This window comes from Nyctereutes procyonoides, unplaced genomic scaffold, assembly GCF_905146905.1.
Source record: "Nyctereutes procyonoides isolate TBG_1078 unplaced genomic scaffold, NYPRO_anot_genome, whole genome shotgun sequence".
In the NCBI taxonomy this organism is placed as follows: Eukaryota; Metazoa; Chordata; class Mammalia; order Carnivora; family Canidae; genus Nyctereutes; species Nyctereutes procyonoides.
This window is the reverse complement of record NW_026575042.1, coordinates 28150333-28163788: the sequence shown is the minus strand read 5'-3', so window position 1 is coordinate 28163788 and position 13456 is coordinate 28150333. Positions and strand designations below refer to the sequence as shown.

The 13456-nt window shown below is 43.5% G+C and overlaps 1 protein-coding gene across 3 annotated transcripts in view; it reads right to left on the bottom strand.

Annotated features, from left to right (window-relative positions):
- COL6A6 (collagen type VI alpha 6 chain) overlaps positions 1–13016 on the bottom strand; it is a 143194-nt gene extending 130178 nt beyond the window's left edge. For all 3 annotated transcript variants that reach the window (XM_055320983.1, XM_055320984.1, XM_055320986.1), the window contains exon 1: positions 12840–13016. The gene's annotated coding sequence lies outside the window, so the exon portion shown is untranslated. The remainder of the gene's footprint in view (positions 1–12839) is intronic.
- Between the last annotated feature and the right edge of the window lie 440 nt (positions 13017–13456).

Below are 13456 nucleotides of genomic sequence, written 5' to 3'. Positions count from 1 at the left end.
CCAACTTCTCCATGAATTCAGTAAACTGGTTGATTAAGTCATTGGCCGTTGCTGATTGGTTCAACCTCCAGGCCTCTCCCCTTCCAGAAATCAGGGGGTGGAACTAAAAGGTCCAGCCTCTCTTCCTGTTTGGTTTCCCTGGCAACGCCCCTCCTCGGTGCTTTCAGAAAGTCAACTCTTTTTTTTTTTTTTTTTTTTAGAAAGTCAACTCATTAACACAAACCCCATCGTGGTGGAAAGGGACTTATTGGGTAATGAGACACCATTTCACCTTTACAGCTCAGGAACTGAGGACAAGAGACCCAATATAATAAAAAAGATGCTCCTGTCACTCATTGCTCAAGAAAATCCAAGGATCTGGGGAGCTGTAAGCCAGAAACTATAGATGAAGACCAAAATATATCTTTATTATAAATCACAGTATCACATGAACTAACAGAGATGAAACGATGATCATGGTTCCTGCCATCATGACTTCTCTCAGGCTGTGTCGACAGAAAGAGCCCAGGCTTTGATGGAGCATCCTATGATGGGTGGGAGGTGCTCCCAGCAGGGGGCCCTCCTCTGGAGGTGGGGTCAGGGAGGACATCCCAGAAGAGGCACATGGCTAAACTGAGACCTAGCCCACCATAGAAGCAAGATTTAGGAGACTCAGAGGGGGAAGTGAAATGTGTCCAGAGCGGTGGGGGGACTAGTATGCCCCTACAGAGGCCCAGACTGGAAGGAAGGGCTCTCATATATACAGAGCCAAAGGCAGTTTAGCAAGTTAAGTCACGGGATTTTTGCCTACATCGCCTTGGCACATTATCCCATGTGCTTTATTTTCTTCATCTGAATAATAGGGATGAAGATACCATATTTCTTGGATTCAATGACCTTCCCCCCATTTTAACATTCATAAAATCAGAATATGTGTTACTATAGATTTGTGCATTTCTTGCTACATTTCCCCTTCCTTGAAAGCTTTTGGGCAACTGATGGTGTCTCAGAATTAAAGAAAGGTGAGTTATTTTTACCTTAGCTACCTCCCAGGGCTAAGAGAATACAGACTAATAATCTGATACAGACTAATCTTACAAATAAGATTCAGGCCTACAGTGGCTCTCAGCCCAGGCTGCACCTTAGGAACACCTGAGCAGCTTTTCAACTTTACCCATACCTCTGCTCCATCCCCAGGGATCCTGATTTTTATTGATCCAGAATAGGGGCCTCGTGGAGATTTTTTGAAACCCAGGTGACTCTAATGTACAGTCAAGGTTGAAAACTGAAAACCACCTTATCTACAACAGGTGTTGGCAAACTACCATCTTCGAGCCAAATGTGACTCTGTTTTGCTAGTTTTCCTGGAACACAATCACACCCATACATTTACAGGTTGTCTTTGGCTGCTTTTACATCACAAAGGCACAGTAGAATAGTTGCAGCAGAGACAGTGTGACCCACAAAGTCTAAAACGTGTCTTCTCTATCTCTCTACAGAAAAACTTTGCCAATCCTTGTCCTGCTGCTACGCAAGGTGTGGTTCTGGGCTTAGAGTCTTCAGCATGGCTGGGAGCTGACTGGAAACGGTGAATCCCAGCCTTAGTGAATTAGTCTGCGGCAGAACAAGATCCCCAGGCGGTTTGCGTGCACAGCAAAGTTTGAGAAGCCCTGCCCCTGCCTGCCCACCTGACTGCTGCCACTCTCTCCAGCCACTTTTTGCTCTGTACCCTTTGCTCCTGCTCAGTCCTTATCCTCCAGGACTTCATTGCAATACTACATCCTCAGGGAGGTCCTCTCCTGTCCTCATAAATTAGATTTCATTTGTGATATTTCTCTCTCCTGTCATCTTTTTATTTTTCTTCCTAGCATGTCACCTCAAATCTGTGACTAAACATTCATTTGGCCCCTCACTAGACTAGAAGCCTCAGGGGGGGTTCTAGCCAGAAGCCTGGCTCCAGGACATAAGAGCTCTAAAAGGTACAAAGCACACTGAATGCTGCCTCCAAAAGGGAATAATGAAAAGAGGAAAGGTAATGTTGGAAGTAGCTTGATGGGAAAGAACAGAACTGATTACTATGCAGACCAGCGAGGGGGCAATCTAGAAGGTCTGGATGATGAGCAGCTAGTGGATTTAATTTCCTCTTTTTGTATTCCAGGGTTAAATATTAGTATTCAATCACACAGAAACACTCAAGTACTTTGGTAAACCTCTGCAGACCAAGGATCCAATTTTACCAGCTGTTCATTAAATGAAATATCCATATATATGTATCGGGAATTTAATTAGAAAGGCAGCGGTCCAAGGATGTGATCATTGCTTGAGAAAGTTACATTTCAGGCAGCTTTTCCCTTCCAAGAGAACCAAGGAAACTCTTAATTGCCTTCTATTCTTTTTTTCCCTGTTAATCACAGCTTGCCTTAACTGATTTTTTTTTCCTTCAAAATGCCCTTGGGGAGTGAACATTTTTGAATGGCTAACTTTTTATATGGAGATTATGCACACCAGCTGCTCTTGCCTAAAGCTGCAGTGTCTTTCAAAACAGAGCACAAGTCAGATGGTTTAGAGTGACCAACTTCAGGCCCTAGGCACAACACTCACTAATGGTGGGATAAGATCTATGGTGTACCTGGAGAAGTAAATCAGCCCGAAGGAGGAAAGAAGAAATGTTACACATTCAGGTGGCCCCCAAAGAGCCTCCAAGCTGATTAGAACAATGTCTGCTGCCACTGGTGGGTGCCTGCCTAAAGAGACGAATCACCCATTATGGATATTACAAGTACATTTTGGTGGCACACGTGGGTGGCTCAGTGTTGAGCAACTGCCTCTGGCTCAGGGTGTGACCCCCAGAGGTCCTGGGATCAAGTCCCACATCAGGCTCCCCACAGGGAGCCTGCTTCTCCCTCTGCCTATGTCTCTGCCTCTCTCTCGGTGTTTCTCATGAATAAATAAATAAAGTTAAAAAAAAAAAAGAACTACATTGTGGTAATCCCTCCCCCCAAATAAAAGAGCATGCTGTTTGGAAGGGGCTCCGCTGCAAGAAGGAAAATAGCCTAAATGAGGAGTGTGGAGACACGGTTTCTAGTCCAAGCTGAGAAACCTTAGGCTAGTCCTTTAACTTAACCTCTCAGAGACCTCACCTGTAAGGTGGTTTTCATATACCTATCTATCCATTCATTTATTTATAGGCATTGTGTTAGGCAGCAGGTAGGCAATGAAAAGTAAAACCAGACATGGCCTTTATCTTCATAGATCTTATAGTCCATTGAGAGACCAAGTTATCTGAAAGAATTATATCAAGTGTATAATTACAACTATGTTATATGCTATAAAGAAGAGATTTTTCTAAGACTCCATAGCCAAACTGTCAGTAAGTCTGCTCAACAGCACCTTTGAAATATATTCCACATCTAACCACTTCTTACCACCTCCCACCATACCCATACCTCCTTTGCTTCTTGCCCAGATTCCTATAGTAACAGAGCTCCATGCTTTGATCTTGCCTTTCTTAATGTATTCTTCGCACAGCGAAGACCATACATGAGGTCAATATCCCCTTGTTCAAAATTTCCAGTGACTTTCCATCAGGCTTAGATTAAACTCCAATACCACATGTTTGTGGTCCATGGGCTTTCCATGAAATTGGCAATGGCCTACACTCTACAATCACATCCTCCTCATTGTGCTTCTTGTTCCCTCCACTCCAGGCAAGATCTCCTTGCTTTTCTTGAACGTGCTGAAGTTGTTTCTGCTTGGAAATATCCTTTCCTCCCCCCCCAGGAAGCTTCACTTTACTCCTGTGTTCACTCAGGTCTCTGCCCAAATGTTACCTCCTTAGACAGGCTTCATGACCACCCCCATTAAAAACAACTTCTAGTTAATCACTGACCCCTTAAGTAACTCTGTTTTTTTTTTTTTTCCTGGCATTTAATACCACCTGAGAGTTATTTGTGGACCTCTTCATTGTTTACATCCTCCCTGAAAGGGAGCTTGTCCATTTTGTTTTCCAACACCTAAAATAAGGCTTATACGTGAAAAGGTACTTAATAGATTTGTTGAATTATTATATACTGTGATGACATATAATAGGGAGAATTAGTAACTCAGGAAAGGCTTCCTTAAGGGACTTTTGTTTGGGCTAGTATCTAGAGGAATGGTGAGAATTGATCTGCCTAAGAGGGATGTGGTATTCCAGAAGGGAGGAAACCTTGTGTAAAGGTCCTGTGGTAGGAAGAACAGAGAGTGGTCAAGGAACTAAAGGAAGTCCAGTATGCCAGTATGAGCAGGGCACGGAGCAAAGCATGACATGAGGCTGGAAAAGAAGTGGCCAACACATGGCTTTGCTGGATCTATCAATGATTTCTATGTTTATCCCAAGAGCAGTGTGAAATTATTAAAGAATTTTACTTGTGGGAAAGGGTAGGGGAGGAACCAAACACGCTGTTTACAAAAAAAAAAAAAATACTTGAAATGATTTAAAGACCTATTTTTGCTCTGAAATTTCTAGGACTTTATGAAAAATCAATCAGCAAAATGAGAATGGACTTTTGAAAATACTAACCAAAGTCAATTTCAATGGCAGAGATTCAAGCTACTGAGTTCTGTAGCCACTCAAACATCATCTCTTTGGGATTTTATGTTCATGCTGAGTTTAGCACTCTCCCTTTCTTCCCTCCCCTAAAACAATAGAGTCAAAATTTCCACTTCCCAATGAAACTATAACTTCTGAACTATTATTCTAACCATGCAGGGATCTAAGTTGAGCATCAGTATTGGAAGTTTCTAGGCTTTTGAAGCACACATTTTTTAGCTCACCTTGCCAAATTGGCAGGTAGGAGTGTCAAGGCCTGGGTTACCACATCCTGAATTCAAATCCTCCCCTGGTCAGCAATTGATGCATCTTGAAACCTCAGACCCTCATCTACGGAAGGGGGATGATGATGGTATTTTCCTCGCTGAATTGTTGTGAGGATCAAGTGTGATGATAAAGTGCTTAATAAGTGCTGAAGTAGTTGACATAACCCCTTTGATTGGAGTATTCAAAGATCCAGTGTGTGAAGAAACCTGGAGTCAACCATCTCCATCTACCTAGGCTGATTCTAGCCCAGCCACCTCTTGCTTACTTGCTAAAGCCAGTGACATAGCTACAGCTTCAAATGCAGGCTATACATCTCTTTTCTCAGTGGAGATTTTAGCAGATATGCAATGTATGAAATTGCAACCTCTCTTTCAGTGTCCAATGCACTACCCAACTCAATAATTTTTATTGTTGCTGACTGAGATGACAATGGAACATCTATGCCTAATTGAGATTTTGTCCATGAAGAAATTGAAAGAACTGATAGGGCACTGACAGTTAACACAAATGAACAGATAAATGAAAACCTTCAAGCTTTTGGGAGAAAATAGACACCTACCTAAAATATTTTGTATCTAGAGATATAAATTTATGGATTTAGAAGGTAAGTCTCTAACAGGCAATACTATCAACTATCAATTTACCTCATTCTTAGTACAATGTCTGTTAATTACAAAGGACTATGTGTGCCCCAATTGTTGGGATATCTAGAAACAAAGGGGGATTATAAATTGTGTGTGTCAAAGAGGGACAGGGCACCCCTGTTTGGTGAGCTTTAGAAGCGGATTGCCATAGATTTAATTAAATGTGCCAAAATAGTAATTTACCAAATAATACCTAAAAGTCTTTAAATTGTAGAGATAGCTCCCTGAGGTGCTATTGCTCTAATATCCAACCCACTTATGTATTTGACTCACTCCCCACTAATAAAGTCTAAAAAATTCTTTGCCTTAATCATTGACCAGTGCAAGTCCCTAATTTGTTTAGTACTTGCCTCTACCCAGCTCAATTGCTTATAAATGTGAATTGGGGTTTGTGAACATTTTCTTGACAGGTCCCTGGAGGGCCAATGATTAGGTGTTTACTGGCGCTTTTTCAGGATGATGACAGTAATCATGGAAAAAGGGGAAATCAAGGAGGAATTGCAGTTGGGTATACTTTTTTAAGGCACCATTCTTGGAAAAAGCTCCTCCATTTGGAAGCTGGATTCATGGCCTTAATCCAGGGAATGCAGATGTTGAAGCTCAAGGATTGTTTGGAAGATATAAAGTGAAGGAATTAGATGCCATTATATGTTATTATATCAATTTCATTTCCCAAAACACATTCCATGCATGCTTTGAAAGGACATCTGACAAGCAAGATGCTTTTAGCTAAATGACATCTCTTCCCTCTCGGCTCCACCTAAAGCCCTTATAGCAAGGTGCCCTTTTAGCTTATACCTCCAGGAATGTGGCCTTCCACATTCAAGTGGAATGTGGGTCAAGTCCAGCATAGTACCTATCTTGCTGAATCCAAAGGAACTATTATTTCCCGAGTGCCAACTATGCCAAGACCGGAAAATCCACAATCTCATCAACTTTTCCCATTTATCCTGTGCTTGGATATGGTTTTTACTTTAAATAAATAGGAAAGTAAAGTTCAGAGAGCTTATGTGACTTGCCCATGGTCATTAGCTAGTAAGAAACCTAATCTCAGCTCATTTATTCATACAACAGATAGAACTACTAAGTGATTAGCCCTGACGATAGCCTACTGAACATGGAAGATGAAATAATCACAGTTTAATGGAAGAGAAATATGACTGGAAGTCTAGGGTACTGTGGGGACCCAGAGTAGGGTACCTTACCTAGTACAGAAGGTCCACTAACACCTTTCTCAGGAATGGACATATTAGTGGAACCTTAAAGGGAGAAAAGAAGTTAGCCAGATTCAGTCTAGAGAACACTGTTCTAGGAATTCTAGGAATTCTAGAAGGAGTTCCAAATGCCAGGAGTGGGAGGTAGGAGAGAGCAAGATTTTTTTTTTTTTTTTAAGAACTGTAGGATTGGGAGTGTTGGCAAAGAAACAGAAAGGCAGGAGGCAGGAGAGGTACATAAAATTGGATGGTGGGAGGATTCTCAACCAGGGCAAGGAGTTTGGATTATATCTAAAGGCACTGGAGTACATAAGAAGGCACAGAAGAACATACAGGTTCTTGGAAATTCACTAAGGCTAAAATATGGAGAATCCTAGATGAGGAACAAGATTAGAGGCAGGAAGGTAGACTAGAAGGCAGTTGTTGTCTGGGTGAAAGAAAGGATGGAGTTTGGGAACTAGGATTACAGATGACAGGGGGATTATTAGGAAATTGAGTTGTTAGGACTTGGAGACTGGTAAGATGGGATTGTTGATGAGGGCTGAGAGCGCAGGGCTTGAAGACTACTCCAGAGTCTTGTGGTGGGACCATTGGGTTGTGCCATATGTAGGAAGAGGGGAAGGTGTGTGGGGAAGAAAGTAAATGCCATTTGGCACTTGTTGGGTTTGTAGTGGAAGATGTTCAGGTACCTTTGGGGCAAGGAGATATCTGGGTCTGGAGTTCTGAAGAGAGGTCTGGGGGATGGGTTAGGAAGTACCTGGTAAAGGTGATGGGTAAATTAATGTGTCAACTTGACTGAGTTAAGTGATGATAAAGCATTATTTTTGGGTGTACCTGTGAGGTGTTTCCAGAAGAGTTAAGTATTTGAATTGATAGAATGAGTACAGAAGGTCACCTTCACCAAAGCAAGTGAGCATCATCCAATCCATTAACAGCCTGAATAGAACAAAAAGGCAGAGGGAGGGCAAGTTTGCTCTTTTTGCTTGAATTGGAACATCCATTTATTCCTGCCCTCAGGCACTGGCACTCCCAGCTCTCAGGACTTCAGACTTGGACTGAATTATACCATGGGCACTCCTGGTTCTCTGGTTTGCAAACGGCAGATTACGGGACTTCTCAGATTCCATAATCATGTGGGATAGTTCCTATAATAAATCTCCTCATATATTTCTGTATATCTAACTACTGGTCCTGTTTCTCGGAAGATCTCTGACTAACACAGTAGGCAAATGGTGACCAAACCTGAGGGAGAGATCGAAATACAGAAAGACAGAAAGGCAAGTTCCATCTTTCAGAGCATGTGTTTGAGCTGCTTCTCATAACCAGCAGAATATGGTCTTTCTCTAATGAGGGGGTCACCTGAGCACTTACTAATATCTCCCTCCATGTTCCCACAACATGGTCCTCAAAGAGCTGATGGGAATTCAGGATTGAGTCATGGCCAACAAACTAACTGGCCCAGACACAAGTCAGAAAGCACTGGCTAGGGACAAAATTCTGTTCTTTAGTGTAGAAGGCAAGAATTCCATTCTTGGTTCAATTTTTGGCTAGAGTGGAATCTACAGTATAACACTGCATTTACTGAAATAGCTAACAAGCTTATGATAGGTTGGGTTTCCCCAAAAGCAGATCCTGGACTAGAATTTTTTCAATTACTTTATTTAGGAAGTGATCTCTGAAGCAGGGAGTGAGACAGTGGAGGGACGGAAGCCAATGTAGAACTGTTAGTGGACAGATTGGTTGCCATTCTGGGCAGCTGGAGCTCATTCCCTGGGGCACCTCCGGAAGAATGTTGATCATACCTCAAGAGTTGCCTCTCCCAAGGTGTGAGAAAGCTGGAATGCTCACCAACTTTCATGTGTTATTGGCTGAGGGGTTGCTCTGAGGAATGTTAACTCCTAAGCCCTTCTAGCCTACTCCACATGAGTCAGTCATGCTCCCAAGGCCAGAGAAGGCCCTCAGGCCTTCACAGATGTTTGAAGGAAGAAGCTTACAGTGTGACCAACACAGTGAAAGCAGAGGGAATGTGGGGAGGGCTCTGATGTCTTCTGCTAGCCAGCAGAGAAAAGCTGTGAGGGAAATCTGCTACAATGTGTAACATCATCTTCTTAGTACAACAGATATTCTAACCATCCCAGACAAGTGATTCCAGAGTTAACTACACATGCTGGCTATGATGAGGTAGGGTACCCAAAGATGTCATGTGGACCATTTGACACACTGTGGGATTATGTTCCACCAAACTGTAATGGCCAAATGTGACTATGACTTGCTCATGATCTTCAAAGTTCTATTGTATTTGGACTCATATAATGGAGACTTTTAGTCAGAATTTCTTGCCAAACATTAATCAACTTGTTTTTAAAGAACTCAATAAGTGATTAGCTTATGGCTTTTCAAGCCAACACGAAAGCCTTTGCCAACTAACTCTGGCAATATCTTTCCCCTCTAAAGTCTAGGATTCAGTACTTAGAGCATTACAAAAACATTTTAGAGTCAAATCAAGACCCAGTCCTTAATGGTAAATGGTTGAAGAATGGTTAAGTGTATATTTATCGTGCCTTTGTGACTCGAGGGGAAAGTTGAGGCTTCCATTCATTATAGTTAGTTAGTTTATATGCTGTATCTTTCTTCCCTCTTCTCCACTGCTTAAGCATTTGGGGGAAAACTTTCTATTCATAGCAAAATTAAACCAGTAAATCTCCTTGGACTTGTTATTTGGAACCATAAAAAGTATTACTTTTTAGGTTTATCTCAGTCAATGAAGACGACTCATAAAGGTAAGATTTATAGTCAGCTGTTTTTTGCTTTAGCAAAACCAAGGTCAGAAGCTGAGACACAAGCAGAGGTCACTGCCTCCTTCATCTTGCCTGAGGTTTCACACAGTAGTGGATTTTCTAAGTGCAGCTGCTCCAGATTTACATGAGAAGCATACTTCAGCCAGACTTTCGAAATTTTAGGCCATTCATTTATCACATATTTATTGAGTACATACTAGTGCCAGGTAGTGTGGAAGCATTAGGGATATGAAAGACACAAGAGCTCTTTTCTTCTTTACATGGCTTATGTTAGCCAAACAGTATCCATTTATATTGAGGTAATCCCTTCCAAATTCCCCTGCCAGGGACTTGGGGTCACCCCAAGAAAAAGCAAGTTTGGAAGGAGGGTGAGGACTCAAGACAAGAAGTGAGACCAAGTCTCTCTATTCTTTCTTCCTTAAAAATTTTGGCCTTCAACTAGCTGCTGTTTTTTGTAATTGATCCTCTATGCCTTTTTAAGCCTCCACTCCCTTGAAGAGCTGCAAATTGATCTGGGGTCTTTATTTTAAAAGTTTGAAAATGTCATACCTTCCTGCTAAAAGCAGCAGGATACTTTTCTTATCACACAATCATTATCCAGAGAAACTAAAACACCGACTGCGCTTCTCCCAGCCTTCTACCTGCAGGAACAGTTTGCTCCAGAAAAAGTTTCCCGAAATTGTAAAGTATAAGATACAAAGAAATACATAATGAAGTCAGGATAGGCAGCGGCATGCCTGAAGGACAGGTCTTTTCCTTAAATGATCTCTGCAAACTGAAAGGCTTCCAGGGGAAAAGGGAGATTACAATGTTTAGCGAGTTAGGCATATCTGTTCATCATGTGTTATACTCGATGGATACAAGGTCTATCAGTGAAGTCAAAACATGGAATAAAATTGGACTCAACTTTAACTGGGACCACTTTTTTTTTTTTTAACTGGGACCACTTCTAATTGTCCTGAACCATAAGTGTAACCATCACTATCATCGCCGCCTTCATTTATTGAGGACTCACGTCTGGCATTATATAAGGATCTTCTTTTTTTCCTCTCACATCCCTGTGAGGTAGGTAGGGATCATCACTCCGTGTGACAGGTGCACGAAGCCTCAGGAAGGTTAATCAGGTTGTCCCAGCTAGTCTGTAACTCGAACCTAGGCCTGCTTCAGAGCAAAGCTAAACCACTTCCTACTTTAAATAACAAGGAAAACAACAAAAAAGTCAGGATGGGAGGGAAAAAACAAAACAAAACAAAACAAAAAAACACTGGCCAACATTTGATCACCCTGGAAAAGTTAGTCTTATGTTCACGAAGCTCATAAAAGTGCAAGTACAGAAAACTGAATCTTCATACTTATTTCTTGGGACTATGGAAGTGACCAGTTTTTGGTCACAAAAAAAAAAATCCTCATTAGTCTGGACTACTTTTATTTATTCACGGATGGTATAGGTAGCAATCACATACTTTTCAGAAATTCCAGCGATGGGAATATTTACTGACAAGAAAGATTTTTCCAGTCACGTTTAAGATTCTTACATTAAAGGGATGGTACAGTGTACAGTGTATATAGATGAATAAATAACATATCAACTTTTATTCACAGTTCTAGTGATGTGACCTTCATGTGGTGACTTCATTACCTGCTCTTAACACTGTCTATGCAAATAAATAAATATTTTCTTTATAAATATTCCAACGATTCAAACTTTTCTGTAATTCACACTATCTTGAAGGGAATAGGAAGAGTGGAAACTGCAAGGATATAATGTATAACAACAGTCTTTTTAAAGAATTATTTACAACTTAGTAAAATTAGAAAGCTTTTTTGTTAAAAAAAGAAAGAAAGAAAGCTGAAGATGGTTCTTTAGTGGATGTTTCACTTAAAGTCTTTTATGTAAATCATAAAATTTGATTTCACAGGGCACAAGGTCTAAAAATCACACGGACTCCTGAGTAGCAGAAAAGCTTCCCTTTCGGATTTTCCTGGGCACTTCTAATATTTTGGAATAAAATGAGGAAGGAAGGAAATTGGCAACTTTTATCAGGAAAAAAACCCTTTAAGACCATGTGTTTTAAAACACTTTATTTAGACTTCCTAGGATTTTTATGTAGGTGATCTCATCCGTGAGGACCCTAAATCGTAAGCTTACACTGTAACTTCACAATGGCATACTTGCAAATTTCCTACTAAAAATACTGCTCATCAAATAGACCCTTTCTTTTTTTTTTAATTTTTTTTATTTATTTATGATAGTCACAGAGAGAGAGAGAGAGAGAGAGAGAGAGAGAGGCAGAGACATAGGCAGAGGGAGAAGCAGGCTCCATGCACCAGGAGCCTGATGTGGGATTCGATCCCGGGTCTCCAGGATCGCGCCCTGGGCCAAAGGCAGGCGCCAAACCGCTGCGCCACCCAGGGATCCCCAAATAGACCCTTTCTTTAAAAAGAAATGTGACCGCTGATTCTGTAAGTATAGATATTCTTGACAAAAGACTTCTAATAGTCTTATATCTCAGGTCTTCATGATTTCCAGCAACGTCTCAGATATTCCTAATCAACATCACCACCCCTCACTCCTACCAAACCTTTTTCTCCCCCTGGCAAAGATCACCTTTAAACATCTCCACAGAGTAGACCTCTGAAAAGAGAAATGAGAAGTCTTTTATCAAGAAAGGAAACTGAAGAAATCACTTTCTTGTTCCAGTGTTTTCCCCTCTTCCAGGCTGCCTCCTCCCCTCATCAAAACTATTTGCACATTTGATACTGAGCCAGGTAGCTGGGGTTGCACTCTTGCAAGATGTTCCTGGGCATTCATAAATCGGTGCTTTTTTTTTTTTTTTCTGCTTTCTCCTCTCTCTTCAGGCAATAATAAAAACCCAACCGTCTTTAATAAATTTGGGTGAGGTCCAGAAACAAAAGCACAGACTGGGTTTGTACAGACTTGGGAGTGACTTTTCTTGCCCCCGGGGCTGGTTAACCTCATTCATCCTTTCCATTAGTCCTAGGTGCCTGCCACAGGCCAAGCCCTGCGCTAAGCTTGGGGACAGCGTGGGGTGAGGCACCCTTCAGCCTCCGAGGCACATGAGTGTGCAGGGGGTGAACGGGAAGCCCGGAGCAGAGAGTGACAACGGGGTGTGCTGTACGTTTGCCAACAGAGGGATGCAGAAAACCAAAAGGTGGGGTGGAGAGGGGCTAACCGCCCCAGGAGGTGGAAAAACCGGGAGGGGATTTGGAGTTTCTGAAATTCACTTCTTTCCTTCAGCGCAGCCTTCACGCAGCCCCCTCCCCGCTCTCTGGCACGTCCCTCCCGTGCAATTGCTGGTCACTTGCAAAGAGCTTCAGGACTTACCTGGGGTGGGGGGTGGGGGCTTCCACGCGGCCCTCGGCCCTGCGCTCGCCAAGCCCCGCGGGGGTTTCCTCCGGGCGCGCACTGAGCGCACCGCCAGGAGCGCAGCGCCGAGCGCGGGGACCTCGGGCACCCGGCGAGGAACCCGGGGCGGCGCGGGCAGCCTCTCGCCTCCCGGTGTCCCGCAGGCGGGCGGCAGCTCCCCCGCCCCTCCTTGCCGCTCTATAAACGCCTCTCCCCGCCCCGGCCCGACCCTTCCCCGCCCCGGCGGCCCCGGGCCCGGCGCGCTCCCCGGGGAGGGGGGCGGGCGACGGAAGCGGGGGCTGGGGGCTCCGGGGGCCGCGACTGCCGCGCACGCTCCTCCGCGGCGGGGAGCCCCGGGGCTCAGCTCCACACCCTGGAGGGAGACTGAGGGCGGGGAGGCGGGGGTTCGCGGTGCGCGCCTTCGCTGCGCCCAGGGCGCGGAACCCAAGGGGCAGGGAAGACTGGTCGGCAGCTCCGCTCCTACTGCTGGAACCGCCGCGGGGCGACTGGCCCCGTCCTGGGGTCTTGAAGAAGCAGGGCTAGCAAGGGAGCTCCAGGGGCCCTGGGTGGTGGGAATTTCCTCTTGACTGCGCACG